The sequence below is a fragment of the Moschus berezovskii genome, chromosome 21 (genome assembly GCF_049115385.1).
Source record: "Moschus berezovskii isolate FMDL1 chromosome 21, NW_MosBer_1.0, whole genome shotgun sequence".
Lineage (NCBI taxonomy): Eukaryota > Metazoa > Chordata > Mammalia > Artiodactyla > Moschidae > Moschus > Moschus berezovskii.
In genome coordinates this window covers 21,249,208-21,265,553 of record NC_142480.1, presented here as the reverse complement: position 1 = coordinate 21,265,553, position 16,346 = coordinate 21,249,208, and positions in this window count along the sequence as shown.

The window sequence follows — 16,346 nt, the reverse complement described above, 5'->3', positions numbered from 1 at the left end:
GACTTTTTGTTTATAAAGGTGGCACTAGGGAGCCTAGTGGGCTGCCGTCTATGGGGTCGCACAGAGTCAGACACGACTGAAACGACGCAGCAGCCGCAGCAGTGGAAAAGGACCCGCCTGCCAATGCTGGCAACATAAGAGATGCAGATTCGATCCCTGGGTCAGGAATATGCCCTGGAAGAGGGCATGGTAACCCACTCCAGTATTCTTGCCTGGAAAATTCCATGGACAGAAGAGCCTTGTGGGCCACAGTCCATGACGTCACAAAGAGTCAGACACGAATGAAGCAACTTAGCACATTACATAATGTAAGAAAACATTCTTTGCTCATGGTCCATACAAAAATGGACCACCAGCTGAATTCAGCTCATGGGCTACAGTTTGCTTACCCCATCCTAAGCATTGTTCTCCAACTGTTTACCGTTACAGACTGAATTATATCTCTGCAACATTCATATGTCAAAATCCTAACTTCTAATGTTACTACTGTATTTGAAGATCAAGGCTAAATGGTATCATAATGGTAGAGCTCTAATTCAATAGGCCTCATGGCCTTTAAAGAAGAGGAAGGGAGGGATCTCTTGCTTTCAGATTCATATTTTGTCCTCTTTCCCTCGTTCTCTGTCTGTCTCTCTCTCCCCCTCCATGCACACGTTCTCAAGAAAGGCTATGTCAGCACACAGCAAGATGAGACGGCTACATTCAAGTCAAGAGAAGAGGCCTCAGAATGAAAGCTCTCTCTCTCTCCAGCACCTTGATCTTGGATTTCTCAACCTCTAGAATTCTAAGAAACAACATTCTGTTGTTTAAGTCACTCAATCTATGGTATTTTGTTATAGCAGCCAAGCGGACTGAAATACCCAGTAATCCCACTAGAAACTGACCACATACTAGTAGGTACCCACAGCAATCATGATTCTTCATTCAATTGGAACAGCCACCCACGCTCAGCATGTGTCAGGAAATTAATGTAATAAGTTATTATTGGTTATAGTTATAAAACAGACTTGCATGCATGTGAGCTAAGTCACTTCAGTCGTCTTCAACTCTTCATGACCCTATGAACTGTAGCCCCGCCAGGCTCCTCTGTCCATGGGCATTCTCCAGGCAAGAATACTGGAGTGGGTTGCCATGCCATCCTCCAAGGGATCTTCCCAGCCCAGGGATCAAACCCGCATCTCTTATGTCTTCTGCATTGGCAGAAGGGGGCTTTACCATTAGCACTACTTGGCAAGGCCATAAAACAGGCTTAGTAAGATCCAGATTTCTCAAGGTCACTTCCTACTTCAGATTTGAAACTAACCAAAAAAATCTAATGTTTCTACTATCTCTTAAAAATAGTATAGAGAATTCTTTATCTTATTTTTGTCGAAACAGAAATGCATTACCTACATCCCCTTTAAAGGAAAGACTTTATGCCCAGTTGTGGGAAACATAGTCAGCAGTCAGTCTCCTGGTGTCAGTTACTTCAGAATTGGCCTCAGCTGGGAAGAGATGCTTTTCTGAAGATCACACCTTTGCAGGGCAATTTGTATCCAGCTGAGCAACTGGAAAAGACTCTGATGCTGGGAAAGGTTGGGGGCGGGAGGAGAAGGGGACGACGGAGAATGAGATGGCTGGATGGCATCACCGACTCTGTGGACATGAGTTTGAGTGTACTCCGGGAGTTGGTGATGGACAGGGAGGCCTGGCGTGCTGTGATTCATGGGGTCGCGGAGAGTCGGACACGACTGAGCGACTGAACTGAACTGAACTGAACTGAGCAACGTATATGTATTAATGTAAGGCCATTTTTTCCCCAACGTGAATAATCCTGCTGGGCTTCCCAGGTGCCCCCAGCAGTAAAGAACCTCCTGCCAATGCAAGGAGATGCAGGATATGTGGGTTCAATCCCTAGGTAGGGAGATCCTGTCTGCAGGGCAGCAGTGGAGATGCAGACCTACAAAACAGACTTGTGACAACAGGAGTATAAGGAGACGGTTGGATGAGAATGGAGAGAGTAGTATCGGAAACATATTCACTACCATATGTAAAACAGTAGCCAGTGGGAGTTTGCTGTATGACTCAGAGAGCTCAAAGCCACGCTGTGTGACAACCTAGATGGGTAAGATGGGGGGGGGGGGGGGATTAGGTAGAAGGGAGGTTCAGGAGAGAAGGGCCATATGTAAACCTGTGGTTGATTCATGTTGATGTATGGCAGAAACCAACACAATGTTATTCATCAATTAAAAATAAAGAAATTTTTTAAAAAACCCCCTGGAGAAGGAAATGGCAACCCACTCCAGTATTCTCGCCTAGAGAATCTCATAGACAGGAGAGCCTGGAAGGCAACAGTCCACGGGGTCACAAAGAATCAGACATGACTGAACGACTTAGCACACACATGAAACAACCTTGCTATGTTTCCATTCCTTTCCCATTTTACACCCAAACTCCATCTCAGTATCTGCTTCTGGAGAGCCCAACCTCTGACAGAGATTTAAACTCTATGACAACTGAGTTATTCATACACCACACCAAATTAATGAATATCCTTTTTCCCACTGCAAACCAGAAAGATCACTTCCAATTCCATAAGTGTGTTCAACTTTTTATGTTATTCCATTCAACATCTTACATTCTGAATTTTTCACAGATCAAAATTTTTGAAAAATAGTAGAAAGTGTGATCTTATTCCTGTGAGTGAGATTTCTTACAACCTTTAGAAGTCCTGAGTGAGTTTCAAATTTACGTAAGAACCCCCAATCATTCTTTGATTCCTCTAAATTATTTTAAAGATGTTTCAGTACAAAAGAGAATTATTTTAAAGATTCTTAATTGTGCCAGTGTTCCTCCAGTAACCATTCAGTTCACTCTCTACTTATGGGCTCTTTTAGGACATAAAGGTTTTCAATGACTTGTCTAATGCAAGGCCATAGACTCACATTGAGAAAGCACCATAATAAACAGCTCTATGAACCTTATCAGTGCTCATCATTAAATTAAGAAGTGTCACTTTCATGAGGCCATTCAGGAGAAATGGATTTCTTGTATCAGCATCAAGAATTGTTGTGCCTATCCTAAGCAATTCATCTGTTTCTATCATACATGACTCATGCAGAGCTCATCCTGTGAGAAGGTCGTCTAGTACAGTGGTTAGACTGACCTAGACTGCTTCATAGCCCAGGCCTGCTGCTTATCAGCTCTGCAATCTTGAATGGGTAACTTCAATTTTCTGTACCTCAGTTTCCTTATTGGTAAAATTATGATAAAAGTAGTATCTTCCTCATGGAGTGAAATCAAGAACTAAATAGTACTTGAAGCAGTCTGAGCACAGAGAAAGAATTCAGTAAGTGTTATATTATGATTTTCTTTTTCAATCAGACTGCTTAAGGCTACTACTTCATGGGGTATATTTTACGTACTCTGTTCATTTCTCAATGATTCTTGCACTTGATTTTCGTTTTGCTTTAACTTTCTGAACTTCTTTTTAAAATGCATAATATTCATCATCTGTTCCTAATTATGAAATAAGTAAATCTGCAATGTCTAAATATGACAACATGGATGGGGTTTGAGAGCGTCATGCTAAGTGAGAGACAGAAAAAGACAAATACTGTATGATCTCATATGCAGAAAAAGCCAAGTGCATTGAAACAAGAGTAGAATAGTGGTTACCAGGGGTCCAAAATTGTGGTTAGAAAATGAGTAAGTTCTGGGGATCTAATGCACAGAAGTGTGCTTCTAGTCAACAACACTATATTACATGCTTCAAAGTTGCTAGGAGACTGTATTGTAAATGTTCTCACCACAAAATGAAATGATAATTAGGTGACGTAATGGAGGCGCTAGCTAATGCTACAGCAGTAATCATATCGCAATATATAAACGTACCAAATCATCAATACACTATACAATACATTAAACTTACACAATGCCATGCGTCAATTATATCTCAATTTAAAGAACTATATATAGCATAGGAAGTGACATCACCACGACTGCAACATAAGTTGTTCCTGACTTTACTCTGCCTCACGAAAAGAACTAACATCTACTCAAGAACAAGAACGAACAAGACATTACTGAGAGAATCTTCGAGCAGGGGGTTAAGATGAAGAAGCCCTGCACTTCACAGACAAGGACAGATTGCTAGAAGGGTGAGAAAACTGGCTACACGTTCCCTGCATTGCTGCTTCTCCCCCAGGACAACACTGGACTGACTGAGCCTCTGGCTCCTGCAGTGGACAAACAGAACCCAGGGGGAACAATAATCTTCCCCTAGCATTCTGGGTCACTTCTTGGAAACCCTTACTCTGGTCTCCCCCATGGGGATTTCACGGGAATCTGCAGGGCCCAGATACTGGGAATATGACTGTGACAAAAGAGAAGATAGGCTTGCAACACTCAACACATGGAACACGGCAGATCAAGTTCATACCTGCAATGGCCAAGTAGTAATCCAAACCAGTGGCTTTGTTCATCTGTAGAACCAAGCTGGGGTGCAGTCTGACCAGGGGACACAGTGGAGTCCAGATCTCTCTGATTCAGATCTTCAAATGAGTTTTGTTGACCCTGGAACCTAGTTTGCCCACACTGAAGTAAGGTGCTGAGTCACAGCCCCATCCACTGTGGACAGTGCCTTCCAGCCCCTACTGGCCAGAAGACTGGTGACAACTCCTGCAAGCTGGGAAACCCATCAGCACTCAAGCCAGGAGGCAGTCAGGCAGAGCTGGCAGCCCCCTGAGCAAAGCTATACCAGGCACAGAGGCGTCCTGTGCTGTACACAAGCAGGGAGATTAATTCACAGCCAAGGCTGAGAGAAGCTCCAGGCCCTTCCTAACAGGAGGGATTGTTTGGTAAACTGAGAGTAGCCGGGAGCGGCCCCTCCCCAGGCCTCTCAAGTCCAGGCAAGAAGACAGACAAAGTCTTACCTGCTGTGGAGAGTGTCTTCAGGCCCCATCTGACCAAAGGAACAGGCAACAACTCCTAGAAGCTGAACGGCCCATCAGCAGTCATGACAAGAGAATGACAGACAGAGTCAATAATCTGCAGAGAAAAACCAGTGGCCTTATTTAGCCAGAATACTGGTGGTGCATGTCACCTTGAGTTAGGACAGCAAACAAAAGTTTTACCAGTTTTAGGGCTGCTTCTTCAGCTAGGCCAGGCAGAGGATCTAATGGGTTGTCCTGCTTATTGCTAAATACAGCCTTCAACCTGCCCAAGCAGGGAACTGAACCAGAGCACACAGGAAACCATGTGGCCCATCTCACAGCCCTGCTTACAGTAGCACCTGACCAGAGAACACAGCACATGGCTCCCCTCATCTGCAGAGCAAACCTCACCTGATCAGGGAAGTCACTGCACACTCAGGCCTGATCTGGGCCCCCAAACAGAGAGCTGTATAGGCCTTAGGCATGGCCTACCACCCTGCCAACGCAGAAATACTAATTCACAGAATATCTACCACTGAATATAGTCCCCAGTCCTGACTATGTAGGAAATCTGACCAGAGAATTTATGCATCCATGGAACCTGTTCTACAGCCTCACTTGGGTAGGAAACCAAGCCAATCCAGTGTTCACACCTTCCACTCCCACCACACACACACCAATCTCAGAGCTCTAATAGAAGTCTTATCCAAAAACAGACCAAAAAAGCAGACCCCACTGACCCAAGACATTACCAGCAGACACACCCAAAAATCCAAACTGAGCTGGCTGGTTCAGTTCAGTTCAGTCGCTCAGTCGTGTCCGACTCTCCGCGACCCCATGAATCACAGCAGGCCAGGCCTCCCTGTCCATCACCAACTCCCGGAGTACACTCAAACTCATGTCCACAGAGTCGGTGATGCCATCCAGCCATCTCATTCTCCGTCGTCCCCTTCTCCTCCCGCCCCCAACCTTTCCCAGCATCAGAGTCTTTTCCAGTGAGTCAACTCGTCGCATGAGGTGGCCAAAGTATTGGAGTTTCAGCTTTAGCATCAGTCCCTCCAATGAACATCCAGGATTGATCTCCTTTAGAATGGACTGGTTGGATCTCCTTGCAGTATAAGGGACTCTCAAGAGTCTTCTCCAACACCACAGTTCAAAAGCATCGATTCTTCGGCGATCAGCTTTCTTCACAGTCCAACTCTCACATCCATACATGACCACGGGAAAAACCATTGCCTTGACTAGACGGACCTTGGTCGGCAAAGTAATGTCTCTGCTTTTTAATATACTATCAAGGTTGGTCATAACTTTCCTGCCAAGGAGCAAGCGTCTTTTAATTTCATGGCTGCAATCAGCATCTGCAGTGATTTTGGAGCCCAAAAAAACAAAGTCTGACACTGTTTCCATTGTTTTTCCATCTATTTCCCATGAAGTGATGGGACCAGATGCCATGATCTTTGTTTTCTGAATGTTGAGCTTCAAGCCAACCTTTTCACTCTCCTCTTTCACTTTCATCAAGAGGCTTTTGAGTTCCTCTTCACTTTCAGCCATAAGGGTGGTGTCATCTGCATATCTGAGGTTATTGATATTTCTCCCAGCAATCTTGATTCCAGCTTGTGCTTCTTCCAGCCCAGCGTTCCTCATGATGTACTCTGCATATAAGTTAAATAAGCAAGGTGACAATATACAACCTTGACGTACTCCTTTTCCTATCTGGAACCAGTCTGTTGTTCCATGACCGGTTCTAACTGTTGCTTCCTGACCTGCATACAGGTTTCTCAAGAGGCAGGTCAGGTGGTCTGGGATTCCCATCTCTTTCAGAATGTTCCACAGTTTATTGTGATCCACACAGTCAAAGGCTTTGGCATAGTCAATGAAGCAGAAATAGATGTTTTTCTGGAACTCTCTTGCTTTCTCCATGATCCAGCGGATGTTGGCAATTTGATCTCTGGTGCCTCTGCCTTTTCTAAAACCTGCTTGAACATCTGGGAGTTCACGGTTTACATACTGCTGAAGCCTGGCTTGGAGAATTTTGAGCATGACTTTACTAGCGTGTGAGATGAGTGCAATTGTGCGGTAGTTTGAGCATTCTTTGGCATTGCCTTTCTTTGGGATTGGAATGAAGACTGACCTCTTCCAGTCCTGTGGCCACTGCTGAGTTTTCCAAATCTGCTGGCATATTGAGTGCAGCACTTTCACAGCATCATCTTTCAAGACTTGAAATAGCTCAACTGGAATTCCATCACCTCCACTAGCTTTGTTCGTAGTGATGCTTTCTAAGGCCCACTTGACTTCACATTCCAAGATGTCTGGCTCTAGGTCAGTGATCACATTATCGTGACTATCTTGGTCGGGAAGATCTTTTTTGTACAGTTCTTCTGTGTATTCCTGCCACCTCGTCTTAATATCTTCTGCTTCTGTTAGGTCCATACCATTTCTGTCCTTTATCGAGCCCATCTTTGCATGAAAAGTTCCCTTGGAATCTCTAATTTTCTTGAAGAGGTCTCTTGTTTTTCCTATTCTGTTGTTTTCCTCTATTTCTTTGCATTGATCACTGAGGAAGGCTTTCTTATCTCTCCTTGCTATTCTTTGGAACTCTGCATTCAGATGCTTATATCTTTCCTTTTCTCCTTTGCTTTTCGCCTCTCTTCTTTTTACAGCTATTTGTAAGGCCTCCTCAGACAGCCATTTCACTCTTTTGCATTTCTTTTCCATGGGGATGGTCTTGGTCCCTGTCTCCTGTACAATGTCACGAACCTCCGTCCAGAGTTCATCAGGCACTCTATCAATCAGATCTAGTCCCTTAAATCTATTTCTCACTTCCACTGCATAATCATAAGGGATTTGATTGAGGTCATATCTGAATGGTCTAGTGGTTTTCCCTACTTTCTTCAATTTAAGTCTGAACTTCGCAATAAGGAGTTCATGATCTGAGCCACAGTCAGCTCCTGGTCTTGTTTTCGCTAACTGTATACAGCTTCTCCATCTTTGGTTGCAAAGAATATAATCAATCTGATTTCGGTGTTGACCATCTGGTGATGTCCATGTGTAGAGTCTTCTCTTGTGTTGTTGGAAGAGGGTGTTTGCTATGACCAGTGCATTCTCTTGACAAAACTCTATTAGCCTTTGCCCTGCTTCATTCCGTGCTCCAAGGCCAAATTTTCCAGTTACTCCAGGTGTTTCTTGACTTCCTACTTTTGCATTCCAGTCCCCTAGAATGAAAAGGACATCTTTTTTGGGTGTTAGTTCTAAAAGGTCTTGTAGGTCTTCATAGAACCGATTAACTTCGGCTTCTTCAGCAGTACTGGTTGGGGCATAGGCCTGGATTACTGTAATATTGAATGGTTTGCCTTGGAAACGAACAGAAATCATCCTGTCATTTTTAAGATTGCATCCAAGTACTGCATTTCGGACTCTTTTGTTGACCATGATGGCTACTCCATTTCTTCTAAGGGATTCCTGCCCACAGTAGTAGATATAATGGTCATCCGAGTTAAATTCACCCATTCCAGTCCATTTTAATTCACTGATTCCTAGAATGTCGACGTTCACTCTTGCCATCTCCTGTTTGACCACATCCAATTTGCCTTGATTCATGGACCTAACATTCCAGGTTCCTATGCAATATTGCTCTTTACAGCACCGGACCTTGTTTCCATCATTGGTCACATCCACAACTGGGTATTGGTTTTGCTTTTGCTCCATCCCTTTATTCCTTCTAGAGTTATTTCTCCACTGAGCTCCAGTAGCATACTGGGCACCTACCGACCTGGGGAATTCCTCATTCAGTATCCTATCATTTTGCCCTTTGTTACTGTTCATGGGGTTCTCAAGGCAAGTATACTGAAGTGGTTTGCCATTCCCTTCTCCAGGGGACCACATTCGGCTGTGGTCCATGTGATTAGATCAGCTAGTTTCCTGTGATTATGATTTCAGTTTGTCTTCCCTCTGGTGCCCCCTAGCAATACCTACCGTCTTATTTGGGTTTCTCTTACCTTGGTCGTGGAAAATCTCTTCACAGCCGCTCCAGCAAAGTGCAGCTGCTGTACCTTACCTTGGACGAGGGGTATCTCCTCAAGGCCACCCCTCCTGACCTTGAACGCGGAGTAGCTCCTCTCGGCCCTCCTGCGCCCGCGCAGCCACCGCCTGTTGGACGTGGGGTAGCTCCTCTCGGCCGCCGGCCCTGGCCTCAGGCGTGGGGTAGCTCCTCACGGCCGCACCTCTTTGCGTGGTTCATTGCGCCGGGGCCGGCGTCTCTCGCGTCGCGTCTGCGCCGCGGGGGCCGGCGTCTCTCGCGTCGCGTCTGCGCCGCCGGGGCCGGCGTCTCTCGCGTCGCGTCTGCGCCGCCGGGGCCGGCGTCTCTCGCGTCGCGTCTGCGCCGCCGGGGCCGGCGTCTCTCGCGTCGCGTCTGGTAAGGAACTATATCTTCCAAAGCAAGCCTGTAAACTCTAGAGCAGGAATCTCATTGCTCAAATGTGCAGATATCAATAAAAGAATCAAAGATGACAAAAAAAATAGGTAAATATGACATGACCAAAGAAAGCCAATAAAACTCCAATAACTGACCCGAAAGAAATGGAGATCTATGAACTGTCAGACAAAAATTTCAGAATAATTCTCTTAAGGGAGTTTAGTGAATTACGAGAAAACACAGACAACTAAACAAAATTAGAAAACCAATGCATGAACAAAAGAGAAGTGTGAAAAGAAAACCATCAAAAAAGAAAATATAGGAGAAAAGCTCCTTGACATGGGTCAAGAAGCTTTTAATGTGACACTTTTTTAATATGACACCTAAAACAGAAGCAACAAAATAAATAAGTGGACTACATCAAACTAAAAAGCTTCAGCAGAGCAAAAGAAATCATCAGCAAAGTGAAAAGACAACCAACTGAATGGGAAAAAAGTCTCCTCAAACCATACATCTGATAAGGGGTTAATATTCAAAACATAAAGAACTCATACAACTCAATGGCAAGCAATAATCCAGTTTAAAAATGGGCAAAGGACATTTGGGAATAGACATTTTTTCCAGAGAAGATATATGAAAGGCCAACAGGAACATGAAAAGATGCTCAACATCACTAGTCATGAGAGAAATGCAAATTAAAACCACGAGTTATCACCTCCAATCTTTATAACAGTCAGTATCAAAAAGCTAAGAGATAAATGCTGGCATGGATGTGGAGAAAAGGGAACCTTTGTGCACGCCTGGTGAGACTGTAGACTGGCACAACCACTATGAAAAAAAGTATGAAGGACCTTCAAAAAAATTAAAACCACTGCATGATCCAGCAATTCTACTGCTTGGAAATACATCCAAAGGAAGTGAAAACATGAACTATAAAAGATACCTGCCATCTCATGTTTATAGCAGCACTGTTTACAAAGCCAAGATGGAAACAATGTAAGTGCCCATCAGTAGATGAATGGGTAGAGAAGTTGTGGTATACAATACAATGAAATATTATCCGGCCATAAAGATCGGGGAAATTCTCTCATTTGTAACAACATGGAAGTACTTTGAAGGTATTAAGTGAAATGAGTCAAAGACAAATACTCTATAATCTCATTTACATATGAAATATAATAAAACAAAAACAATGTCATAGAAAAAGAGATTAGACTTGGGGTTACCACAGGTGAGGGAAAGGGTGAGGGGGAATTGGAGGAAGGTGGTCAACAGGTACAACCTGCCAGGTATAAGATAAATAAGTCCTAGATATACAATGTACAACATGGTGACTACAGCTGACCCTGCTCTATGATACAATAAACAGGAAAGTTGAGCTGACACTGCTCTGTGATACAATATATAGAAAAATTGTGAAGAGTAAATCCTAAAAGTTCTCATCACAAGGAAAACTTTTCCCTTTATTCTTCTTTCCTTTCTTTTATCTATACAAGAATACTGATCTCCAGTAGCATACTGGGCACCTACCGACCTGGGGAATTCCTCAGTGGAGAAATAACTATAGAAGGAATAAAGGGATGGAGCAAAAGCAAAACCAATACCCAGTTGTGGATGTGACCAGTGATAGAAGCAAGGTCCGGTGCTGTAAAGAGCAATATTGCATAGGAACCTGGAATGTTAGGTCTATGAATCAAGGCAAATTGGAAGTGGTCAAACAGGAGATGGCAAGAGTGAACGTCGACATTCTAGGAATCAGTGAATTAAAATGGACTGGAATGGGTGAATTTAACTCGGATGACCATTATATCTACTACTGTGGGCAGGAATCCCTTAGAAGAAATGGAGTAGCCATCATGGTCAACAAAAGAGTCCGAAATGCAGTACTTGGATGCAATCTTAAAAATGACAGGATGATTTCTGTTCGTTTCCAAGGCAAACCATTCAATATTACAGTAATCCAGGCCTATGCCCCAACCAGTAATGCTGAAGAAGCCGAAGTTAATCGGTTCTATGAAGACCTACAAGATCTTTTAGAACTAACACCCAAAAAAGATGTCCTTTTCATTCTAGGGGACTGGAATGCAAAAGTAGGAAGTCAAGAAACACCTGGAGTAACTGGAAAATTTGGCCTTGGAGCACGGAATGAAGCAGGGCAAAGGCTAATAGAGTTTTGTCAAGAGAACGCACTGGTCATAGCAAACACCCTCTTCCAACAACACAAGAGAAGACTCTACACATGGACATCACCAGATGGTCAACACCGAAATCAGATTGATTATATTCTTTGCAGCCAAAGATGGAGAAGCTGTATACAGTTAGTGAAAACAAGACCAGGAGCTGACTGTGGCTCAGATCATGAACTCCTTATTGCGAAGTTCAGACTTAAATTGAAGAAAGTAGGGAAAACCACTAGACCATTCAGATATGACCTCAATCAAATCCCTTATGATTATACAGTGGAAGTGAGAAATAGATATAAGGGACTAGATCTGATTGATAGAATGCCTGATGAACTCTGGACGGAGGTTCATGACATTGTACAGGAGACAGGGTCCAAGACCATCCCTATGGAAAAGAAATGCAAAAGAGCAAAATGGCTGTCTGAGGAGGCCTTACAAATCGCTGTGAAAAGAAGAGAGGCGAAAAGCAAAGGAGAAAAGGAAAGATATAAGCATCTGAATGCAGAGTTCCAAAGAATAGCAAGGAGAGATAAGAAAGCCTTCCTCAGTGATCAATGCAAAGAAATAGAGGAAAACAACAGAATAGGAAAAACAAGAGACCTCTTCAAGAAAATTAGAGATTCCAAGGGAACATTTCATGCAAAGATGGGCTCGATAAAGGACAGAAATGGTATGGACCTAACAGAAGCAGAAGATATTAAGAAGAGGTGGCAGGAATACACAGAAGAACTGTACAAAAAAGATCTTCATGACCAAGATAGTCACGATAACATGATCACTGACCTAGAGCCAGACATCTTGGAATGTGAAGTCAAGTGGGCCTTAGAAAGCATCACTACGAACAAAGCTAGTGGAGGTGATGGAATTCCAGTTGAGCTATTTCAAGTCTTGAAAGATGATGCTGTGAAAGTGCTGCACTCAATATGCCAGCAGATTTGGAAAACTCAGCAGTGGCCACAGGACTGGAAGAGGTCAGTCTTCATTCCAATCCCAAAGAAAGGCAATCCCAAAGAATGCTCAAACTACCGCACAATTGCACTCATCTCACACGCTAGTAAAGTCATGCTCAAAATTCTCCAAGCCAGGCTTCAGCAGTATGTAAACCGTGAACTCCCAGATGTTCAAGCAGGTTTTAGAAAAGGCAGAAGCACCAGAGATCAAATCGCCAACATCCGCTGGATCATGGAGAAAGCAAGAGAGTTTCAGAAAAACATCTATTTCTGCTTCATTGACTATGCCAAAGCCTTTGACTGTGTGGATCACAATAAACTATGGAACATTCTGAAAGAGATGGGAATCCCAGACCACCTGACCTGCCTCTTGAGAAACCTGTATGCAGGTCAGGAAGCAACAGTTAGAACTGGACATGGAACAACAGACTGGTTCCAAATAGGAAAAGGTGTACGTCAAGGTTGTATATTGTCACCTTGCTTATTTAACTTATATGCAGAGTACATCATGAGGAACGCTGGGCTGGAAGAAGCACAAGCTGGAATCAAGATTGCTGGGAGAAATATCAATAACCTCAGATATGCAGATGACACTACCCTTATGGCAGAAAGTGAAGAGGAACTCAAAAGCCTCTTGATGAAAGTGAAAGAGGAGAGTGAAAGGTTGGCTTGAAGCTCAACATTCAGAAAACTAAGATCATGGCATCTGGTCCCATCACTTCATGGGAAATAGATGGAAAACAGTGGAAAAAGTGTCAGACTTTATTTTTCTGGGCTCCAAAATCACTGCAGATGCTGATTGCAGCCATGAAATTAAAAGACGCTTGCTCCTTGGAAGGAAAGTTATGACCAACCTGGATGGTATGTTGAAAAGCAGAGACATTACTTTGCCAACAAAGGTCCGTCTAGTCAAGGCTATGGTTTTTCCCGTGGTCATGTATGGATGTGAGAGTTGGACTGTGAAGAAGGCTGATCGCCGAAGAATCGATGCTTTTGAACTGTGGTGTTGGAGAAGACTCTTGAGAGTCCCTTATACTGCAAGGAGATCCAACCAGTCCATTCTAAGGGAGATCAATCCTGGATGTTCATTGGAGGGACTGATGCTAAAGCTGAAACTGCAATACTTTGGCCACCTCATGCGACGAGTTGACTCACTGGAAAAGACTCTGATGCTGGGAAAGGTTGGGGGCGGGAGGAGAAGGGGACGACGGAGAATGAGATGGCTGGATGGCATTACCGACTCTGTGGACATGGGTTTGAGTGTACTCCGGGAGTTGGTGATGGACAGGGAGGCCTGGCGTGCTGTGATTCATGGGGTCGCGGAGAGTCGGACACGACTGAGCGACTGAAGTGAACTGATACAAGAATACAAATGCTAGTTAAATCTATTATGGTTATCATTTCACAATATATGTAAATCAAACCATCATTCTGTATGCCTTAAACTTATACAGTCATGTATATAAATTACTTTTCAATAAAACTGGAAAAAATAACAAAATAAAATTTTAAAAACAGAAATCTACAATATTAATTATTGATGATTGAGCACCTATTATATTAGCTAATTTAACCTTCACAAAAACTTTATTGCCATTTACTCGATTTTACACTTGAGGAAACTAAGACCTGAAGTAACAGTGCCTTTGAACCCAGAACATCACAGCTGGAAAGTGGAATTTTTTAATTAATTTTTATTGGAGTACAGTTGCTTTACAACATGGTGTTAGTTTCTGCTGTACAGCAAAGTGAATTGGCTATATGTATACATATATTTCCTCTCTTTTGGATTTCTCTCCCATTTAGGTCACCACAGAGCAGCTAGTAGACTTTCCATTAGTTATCCATTTCATACATAGGTGTATATATCAATCCCAATCCCTCTCCCCGCATTCTCCCCTACCTTTGTTCTCTGTCTGTGTCTTTATTTGTGCTTTGAAAATAAGTTCATATGTATCATTTTTCTAGATTCCACCCATATGCAATATCTTTTTGAATTATGGTTTTCTCCATGTATATGCCTAGGAGTGGAAAGTGGAATTTAAACTCATATCTGATTCACGACTTCACCAACATGAGATAACATGAGATAACCACTAGATGTATTTCCATACATTTTCTTCACCTATAGATGTTCTTTGTATATGTTCGTGTGTGTGCATTTTAATGGAGATACTCTTTGTAATTGCATATTTATTTAATTTTCCATGTCATTAATTAGTATTCAAAGTAGAAGTTTTAATAGCTACATAATATTTCACCTTATGTTTATACCAAAATGTACTTAAGCTAATTATTCTGTTGTTTTTGCCAATTTTTAAAGTACAACATTAACATACATTCTCACAATGGAGTTTAATGATATCTCCAATTACTAATCTAGTAAAATCTTAGATGTGAAATTATTGAGTTGTTCATATTTTCAAAATGTCTTAAGAAACATTGATTACTTTCTTCTTGAACAAAAGTACAAAGAGGGAATAATGTCCAAAGTCAAAATTAAAAGAAATATTTGCGGGGCTTTCCTGGTAGTCCAATGGTTAAGAATCCAATTGCCAATGCAGAGGACATGGGTTCAATTCCTGGTCCAGGAAGGTCCCACATGCTGCAGGACAGCTAAGCCCATGCACCACAACAACTGAACCTGTGCTCTAGAGCCTGAGAGTCGCAACTAGTGAAGTCCACACACCTAGAGCCCATGCTCCGCAACAAGAGAAGCCACTGTGATGAAAAGCAGGACCAGCACAGCAAAGAGTGGGACCGACTCGCTGCACTAGCGAAAGCCTGCAGGCAGCAGTGGAGACCCAGCACAGCCAACGATAAAAAGAAACACAGAAATAAGCACATAGTTTAAATTCTATTGGATTTTCATTAAAACTGCACTATACTGATGGAGGGAAGAAATACCTTTTCCACCGAGACTATGATCTGCCCCACCATTTACTCACATCTTCTTTTGCAGTTCAGTAAAGTTTTAGTTTTCCTTCATATAGATCTTAGGCCTTGGAGGTAAAATATATTTTGAGATATTTTAAAGTTTTTGTTGTTACTATGGAAGTGATCATTTTTTGTTATATTTTATACATATTTTCACTATATAAAGGAAAACTTTTTAGTTACGGTTTTATTCTTATTAACATTGGTAACAAAATCTTATATCTTACATTAGTATTATTCACTGTTTAATTTATTTCCTTGGATGTTCTAGATGCCAGTCTGAAGACTAGTAGCGAAGCGAATGTTAGCATCCAGGTGAAAATTCCTACACCTCTCTCCTTCCCCTTCCCTTGGACTTGACTTGTTCACAGTTCCCTAGAGCAGGGGTAAACCAAATGGAAGGGGAAGGTGCAGTCAGCCCCAGTACAGAGAAGCATTTCATCACTGTCACTGTTTACAATTGCAGGCACACAGCAATAATAAAAGGCTTATTCCCTGCACCCTGCACAAACCTCTCCCACTGCAGCCCCACGGGGCATCACAGCCCTAGTGGGGCCTGAGGGGGTTTCACACAGGAGCACACCACTAGATCATTCTGTGTTCTCATAGGAAAGAGGAGAGCTCTTTGTGGCCAAGAATGGATAAGGGTATAATGAATTCAGGAACTGACCCAAATATTTTTCAAATGCAAAAATCTATTTGTAAGGTGTTTTAGTCTTTAGTCTTTAAAAGGGCTTCCCTGGTGGCTCAGAGGTTAAAGCGTCTGCCTCCAATGCGGGAGACCTGGGTTTGATCCCTGGGTCGGGAAGATCCCCTGGAGAAGGAAATGGTAACCCACTCCAGTATTCTTGCCTGGAGAATCCCATGGACAGAGAAGCCTGGTAGGCTACAGTCCACGGGGTCGCAAAGAGTCGGACACTACTGAATGACTTCACTTCACTTTAGTCTTTAA